This window comes from Glycine max, chromosome 4 (assembly GCF_000004515.6).
Source record: "Glycine max cultivar Williams 82 chromosome 4, Glycine_max_v4.0, whole genome shotgun sequence".
NCBI classification, from domain to species: Eukaryota; Viridiplantae; Streptophyta; class Magnoliopsida; order Fabales; family Fabaceae; genus Glycine; species Glycine max.
Window position 1 is genome coordinate 21,118,380 of NC_016091.4, and position 6,774 is coordinate 21,125,153.

Sequence of the window (6,774 nt, forward strand, 5' to 3'; positions counted from 1 at the left end):
TGGACTTGTCACTCATCATGTGCCTAGAGCAGCCACTATCCAAGTACCATAATGAGTCCCTTGTTTTTAGGCACACCGATAAGACAAAATCAATTAGAGAGAGGTGGTACCCAATTTAAGTTAGGTCCAATGGGGTTAATTTTCACAAATAAAGCTCAGCTTGCAACTTCATACATTCTGCATAGTGATCCTTTCTGAAATTTTCAAATTCAGTTTGCAAAGACTTGTAATCATCCATATTAAGAGAAGTAGAGGTACAAACACAACCAGTGGCTTTATATCTTGAAACAAGTTTTTCATTTTCTTGTTTCAATTTATCTAGCTCACTTTGTGTTGAAGTGATTTTAGTGATAACCAGTTTTAGATCACTTTTCAGCTTTTTTTTTTAAAACAATAGGCCTTTGATCTTCTTCATGCATTTTATTAAATGCTTCCAAAACTTCTTCAAATTCAGAATTTACCTTAGTTTCTTCAATGGTTGATGAGTCATCCATTGAATATTCCATCAAGCATACATTTGCAACTTCTTATCACTAGAAGAGTCGGAGGATGTCCATGCATTATCTTCCCAAGCTATGTAGGCTTTTTCTATTTTCCATCCTTCTTCCCTTTCTTTTCAATGATTTGTTTTCTAAGGTAGATAAGACATTCAGATTTGCTTTCCATATTCGAAGCATGTGAAGGTGTTGTTGTTGCTTTCCATCTTCTTTGAAGGTTTAGAGAATTTTCTGTCTTTGGACTTTTTGAGAAATTTTCCAAACTTCTTTACCATTAAGCTGAAACTCTCTGCATCTTTGTTATCACTGTAACTTTCTTTTTAATTGTTAGTCGTCTTTTATGACTAACTTTTGTATAGAAAAGTTTTCCAAAATGTATATATTTTCCCCAATTTATGGTTCTTTTTGTAGGAATGTAAATATTTCTAGTTTAGTTTTTATTTTTGCTCAGTAGAGACCTTCCTTATGGAATTAATGTAAATTTCACTTCAATTTTAGGTAAAAAGGAGAAATTTTGGAAGGTGCTGAAGTTGTTGTCTCGCTAAGCCTGGTCCATGCACTTAGCGAGATTCATCTGTTAAGCGAGACATCAGCCCGCTTAGCGAGTAAGAGGAATCTTGGAGAGAATCTGCCTCATCAGCTAGCGCTCAACGCGTCCACCAGCTCGCCCAATGAGATTTTTGTCTCTTCTTGCACTAAGTGCGCCAGGCTCGCTGAGCCAAAGCTCACTTACTCGCGCTTAGTGCAAAAATGGCGCGAAGCGCGCCTTCGAGGATAGAAAGCCCTTTTTAAGCCTGAAGTGAAGAGAAAGAAAAGGGGTCTGAATAGACTAAGAGCTTGGCAGAAGAACAGAGGCGAAAAGCAAAGTAAGGAAGCAAAAACCTTAGCTTTTAGGAGGATTTTAGGTTTAGGAGTAATTTCTAGGTTCCTAGAGGCGGATGAGACATCCTTACTACTTTGCAATCTAGTATTTTCTCTGAAACCCTTCTCCTACTTGTGAAAGGTGCTCCCTTGTAATAGAGGGGTAAAATCCTTTGTTGGGAAATTCTGTTGAGTACCTAATGTAAATACTTATCATATCTATTTGAAGTTGTTTTTATGTGTTCGTTTTTTTTATCTGTGCTTAATTATCGCATGCTTGTGGCTTGATCACCCATTTGTATATGCTGTTAGGAGCTTTAGCATTGGAAAATGTATTGCATCCATAGAACTGGATAGAATAGGGCTAGGTTATCATATAATCTGGAGATGGAGTGCGGTAATTTAGTTTTTATTATGTTGTAGTCGTAACGCTGTTCGGTTAGGCTATGTTCAACAAGAGACATCTGAGAACGAGGTGTAATTAGAATTAGTCCAAACTCATGAGACATCGGTGTTTGGTATTTTAGCTCTCGGCATAAAAAACAAAAATAACCTTAAATAGAGAAATACATTTAATTGCATCATGTATTTCAGTAGGAGGACCCAACGCTTTTACATATCTGTTTTCACAACCACTTGCTCACATTTTCTGTTTTGATTAGAATAGAAACCACAATTGTTTTTAATTCATGATAATCAATTCTTTGCCCACATGCCTGCTTACTGAATGATGCTTTGCCAAATGAAACAAGTTCCTTGAGCTCGATACTTGGCTCTTACCATTTTATTATTACTTGCACGACTCGGTACACTTGCCGGTTAGATTTACGCATCCATATTAACAAGTAACACCGGGGCGTAATCTTCTTTTGAAGAGTTAACTTTTAGTGAAATTCTTTTTAATTTATTTTCTTTTTCTTCTGCATGAGATTGTTGAATAAACTTGTGTTCATATGCAAGCAATTTTCCAAAGAGAGCTTCCATCAACATTGATGCCAAGTCCTTGGATTCTTTGATTGTTGTGATCTTTGGTTCCCAAGTTCTTATAAGACAATCGAGGATTTTGATGTTTAGTTCATCATCTTCAAACATTTTTCCAAGACCAAGAAGCTGTTTCAAAATATGGGTGAATCTTGTTTGAAGTCATGAAATGGTTTCTCCGTTCTTCATTCGAAAAGCTTCATATTTGGATACAAGAATGTGATTTCTTGCTCTTCTTACATCCATTGTGCCTTTGTGAGTGACTTCAAGCATTTTCCATATTTCCTTTGCACTTTTGCACCTTGTAGTACGAAAGAATTCATCAAAAGATAAACCAAAAGTTAAAATATTTTTAGCCTTTTGATCATCTTGAACTTTTCTTTTCTCATCATCTTTCATTTCATCTCATTCTTTAGGTACCAATTCACCATTTACTTCTTTAGTTGGTATAAAATGACCTTTAACAATAGAACTCCATGCACTGGGATCAATTGACTGAATAAGGATTTCCATTCTCTTTTGCCAAAAAAAAAAATGTTCTCCCTCAAAACGGAGGTCGATTTAAAGATGCACCATCTTTGAAAGTTCTTTGTTTTGATCCCGTTTTGAGAAAGACTGTGATCTTGAGTAACTTACAAGATGTAGCTCTGGTACCAATTGAAAAAGACAATCAAACTCACAAACCAAGAACGGGGGGAGGTGAATTGGTTTCTAAAATAAAACCAAAGTTAAAAGAAACTTCCTTGTGCGGATCGTATCACAAACTTTGGTAAACCAATATTTAATCATTTACCCTTTGATGTGCCATCATTTTCTTCTATTTTCTAAACCCTTTTTGCACCATTTTAATTACTGATTGGTCTTAATTGTCAATTAATCAGGCAGTTTTATTATTTGGGCTCATTTAGCTAATTTGATGTTTTTAATCTAATTTCAGGAATTAATGAAACATTGGGCTTAATCCGGATTTTGGTTATGGACTTGAAGAGGGCAAATAAAGCAGCGCTTACCTTAGTTAATTTCTAATTAGGAAATTTCGCAATTTTATTTTATGTTGTTTAGTTTTTATTTCGTTTTGGGCCAGAGTATTGTAATAGGGCCCAGTGACTTTGAGTGACTCTTTTTAAATAGCAGCCTTGGGATTCGTGCAAGGCATTCTATTATGCTATTCATTATTCAGAGCTTTTGTTTTAGGGTTTTCATTTTTCTGCTTAATGCTACTGTTCACGTAATGCAATTTTACGTTTTCTGTTTCTAATTACAATTTCGTTCTTGCTTCTTCTTCTATCCTCATTTACGTTTCTGTTTCATCTACATTTCTGTTCATTTACGTTTTTGTTCATTTACGTTTCTGCTTCATGTTTCATTTGCGTTTTCTGTTTGAATCCATGGAAGGCTAGATTTTCTGGTGTTGTTTCCTTTAGAGGACGAAGCCCAACTCTCTTTGAGGTTTCTCTTGTAATGTGGTTCCCTGGCAGTTTTCCCTTCACCAGTTATCCCAAATTCGTGAATATTAATCAGTGCACGCTTCGTGTTCGATTAATTGCCTCTGAGCCTAACTTGCGTTCATGCTTAATGGACGAAGGGCTAGCTGGTGTATGTGGTGCCTAATCACGTATTGACAACCCTAAGTTGATTTTCGCTTAGTAAATTGAAATAGGGTTGGATTAAGTGGTTGACTGTTAGGGACGAATTCTCCATAACCCAGGATAAGAGAATGGCTTCTGAATCAAAGGAAACAACCCGTTTTTAATATAAGTAATTTCGTATTCCAGTTTACTTGTTCTGCTTTTTAATCACAAAACAAACAAACTCCCCCCCCCCCCAATCGTTACTATTACTGCAAGTATATTATGAACATTTGGTTTGTCACTGTTCGTTGGGAAATGACCTAGGATCACTTCCTAGTTACTACATTTTCATGTTTATTTGATTCGGGTACGGCCTCGATCAAATTTGGCGTCGTTGCCGGGGAGCAGTGTCCAAAGGTTCATAATAGCTAGCTAGTGTGTGTGTTTAATCCTTTCGTGTTTTATGATTAATTGTTAGTATTGTGTTAGTATATGTGTTAGTGTTGTTTATGTCCTGGTATTTTGTTTAATGTGTGTTCTGTTTCAGTTTTCCCATCAAGCGTTTCCCCTGTTTCAGTCTTGGGTGTTTTGCTGTGAAGATTGTGCTTGCGGCAAAACAGAGTAGTAGTAGAAATCAATTAGAGACGGATTTTAGCGACCACCCATGCTGAATTATTTGAGATTTTTTGTTTTAGTAGCTAGGGTTGTTATTTTTGGCTGAATTTTTTTGTGGTAACTTCTTTTAATCCATATTTTGTGGGAAAAATAGCTAGAGCCTTTAGTTTGGTCAGATTTGAAAGTTCCAAAAAACTAGCAAATTTTGTGTTTGTCAAAACTTCAAACGGCCATAACTTTTGCTCCGGTTATCAGAATCGCAATTATTATATATGCATTTGGGGTAGAGAAAAATTTCCTACGCTGTGGCAGCCAGCCATAGGATGGCTGAGGTCTCCATCGTCCAAAAAAAGCGATTCTGTCAAAAGTTTTTTATTTTTCAAGTTTTATTCACTTATTTTTCTTAACTTACCATTTTTAGCGTTCATAGTTAGACTTTGAATTTTTGTCTGAAATTTTTTGTGCTATCTTCTCATCATTTTATAAGGTTGCTCACAAAATTTCAAGGCATTTGGATATCATTTGAGGGTAGCTGTAGTTCAAACCTACACCTTTATTTACATGATAAGGCAACTAGTTGTGTGCATGCTGAATGTAGTGTATGACTAGAGGCAATCCATCTGACTTATAACCCTTTGATCCTGAGATAGATAGGACATTTCATAGATTATTTAGGCATCATTTTATACCTTTTGATCATTCTGAGCATTCCATTACTGGTGAATCTGTGCATTCTGTTATTGGTGATTTTGAACATCCTGATCTTGAGCATTATAATTTTGAGCATTCTGATTCTGAGCATTCTGATTCTGCACATTCTGAGAACATGGCACAACCTCCACCCCATGAGAGGACTCTAAGGGAAATGGCTGCACTTGATTTCACCTACGAAAGCTTGTGCATCCAATACCCTGATGAGGATGTCCCATATGTTCTTAAAACTGGACTGATTCATTTGCTTCCAAAGTTTCATGGCCTTGCAGGTGAAGACCCGCACAAACATTTGAAAGAATTTCACATTTTCTACTCCACCATGAAACCCCCAGATGTCCAAGAGGATCACATATTTCTGAAGGCTTTTCCTCATTCATTAGAAGGAGTGGCAAAGGACTGGCTGTATTACCTTGCTCCAAGGTCCATCACGAGCTGGGATGACCTTAAGAGAGTATTCTTAGAGAAATTTTTCCCTGCTTCCAGGACCACAGCCATCAGGAAGGATATCTCAGGTATTAGACAACTCAGTGGAGAGAGCCTGTATGAGTACTGGGAGAGATTTAAGAAACTATGTGCCAGTTGCCCCCACCATCAGATTTCAGAACAGCTTCTTCTCCAATATTTTTATGAAGGACTCAGTAATATGGAGAGAAGTATGATAGATGCTTCCAGTGGTGGAGCCCTTGGAGACATGACTCCTGCTGAAGCCAGAAATTTAATTGAGAAGATGGCTTCCAACTCCCAGCAGTTTAGCGCCAGAAATGATGCCATAGTCATTAGAGGGGTGCATGAGGTAGCTACAAACCCATCTGCATCATCTGAAACTAAGAAGCTTGAAGGCAAACTGGATGCATTGGTTAACTTGGTAACCCAGCTGGCCTTGAATCAGAAATCTGTACCTGTTGCAAGGGTTTGTGGTTTGTGCTCCTCTGTTGACCACCATACAGACCTTTGCCCTTCCATGCAGCAACCTGGAGCAATTGAGCAGCCTGAAGCTTATGCTGCAAATATTTACAATAGACCTCCTCAACCTCAGTAGCAAAATCAACCACAGCAGAACAATTATGACCTCTCCAGCAACAGATACAACCCTGGATGGAGGAATCACCCTAACCTCAGATGGTCCAGCCCTCAGCAACAACAACAGCAGCCTACTCCTTCCTTCCAAAATGCTGCTGGCCTAAGCAGACCATACATTCCTCCACCAATCCAACAACAGCAACAACCCCAGAAACAACCAACAGTTGAGGCCCCTCCACAACCTTCCCTCGAAGAACTTGTGAGGCAAATGACTATGCAGAACATGCAGTTTCAGCAAGAGACCAGAGCCTCCATTCAGAGCTTAACCAATCAGATGGGACAATTGGCTACCCAATTGAATCAACAACAGTCTCAGAATTCTGACAAGTTGCCTTCTCAAGCTGTCCAAAATCCCAAAAATGTCAGTGCCTTTCATTGAGGTCGGGAAAGCAGTGTCAAGGACCTCAACCCGTAGCACCTTCCTCATCTGCAAATGAACCTGCCAAACTTCACTC

At 38.0% G+C, this 6,774-nt stretch overlaps 1 non-coding gene across 1 annotated transcript; it reads right to left on the reverse strand.

Annotated features, from left to right (window-relative positions):
• Nucleotides 1–5,729: 5,729 nt before the first annotated feature.
• Nucleotides 5,730–5,836, reverse strand: LOC113001509 (small nucleolar RNA R71). Its single transcript, XR_003266904.1, has one exon. It is a non-coding gene; the product is annotated as a small nucleolar RNA R71 (small nucleolar RNA).
• Between the last annotated feature and the right edge of the window lie 938 nt (nt 5,837–6,774).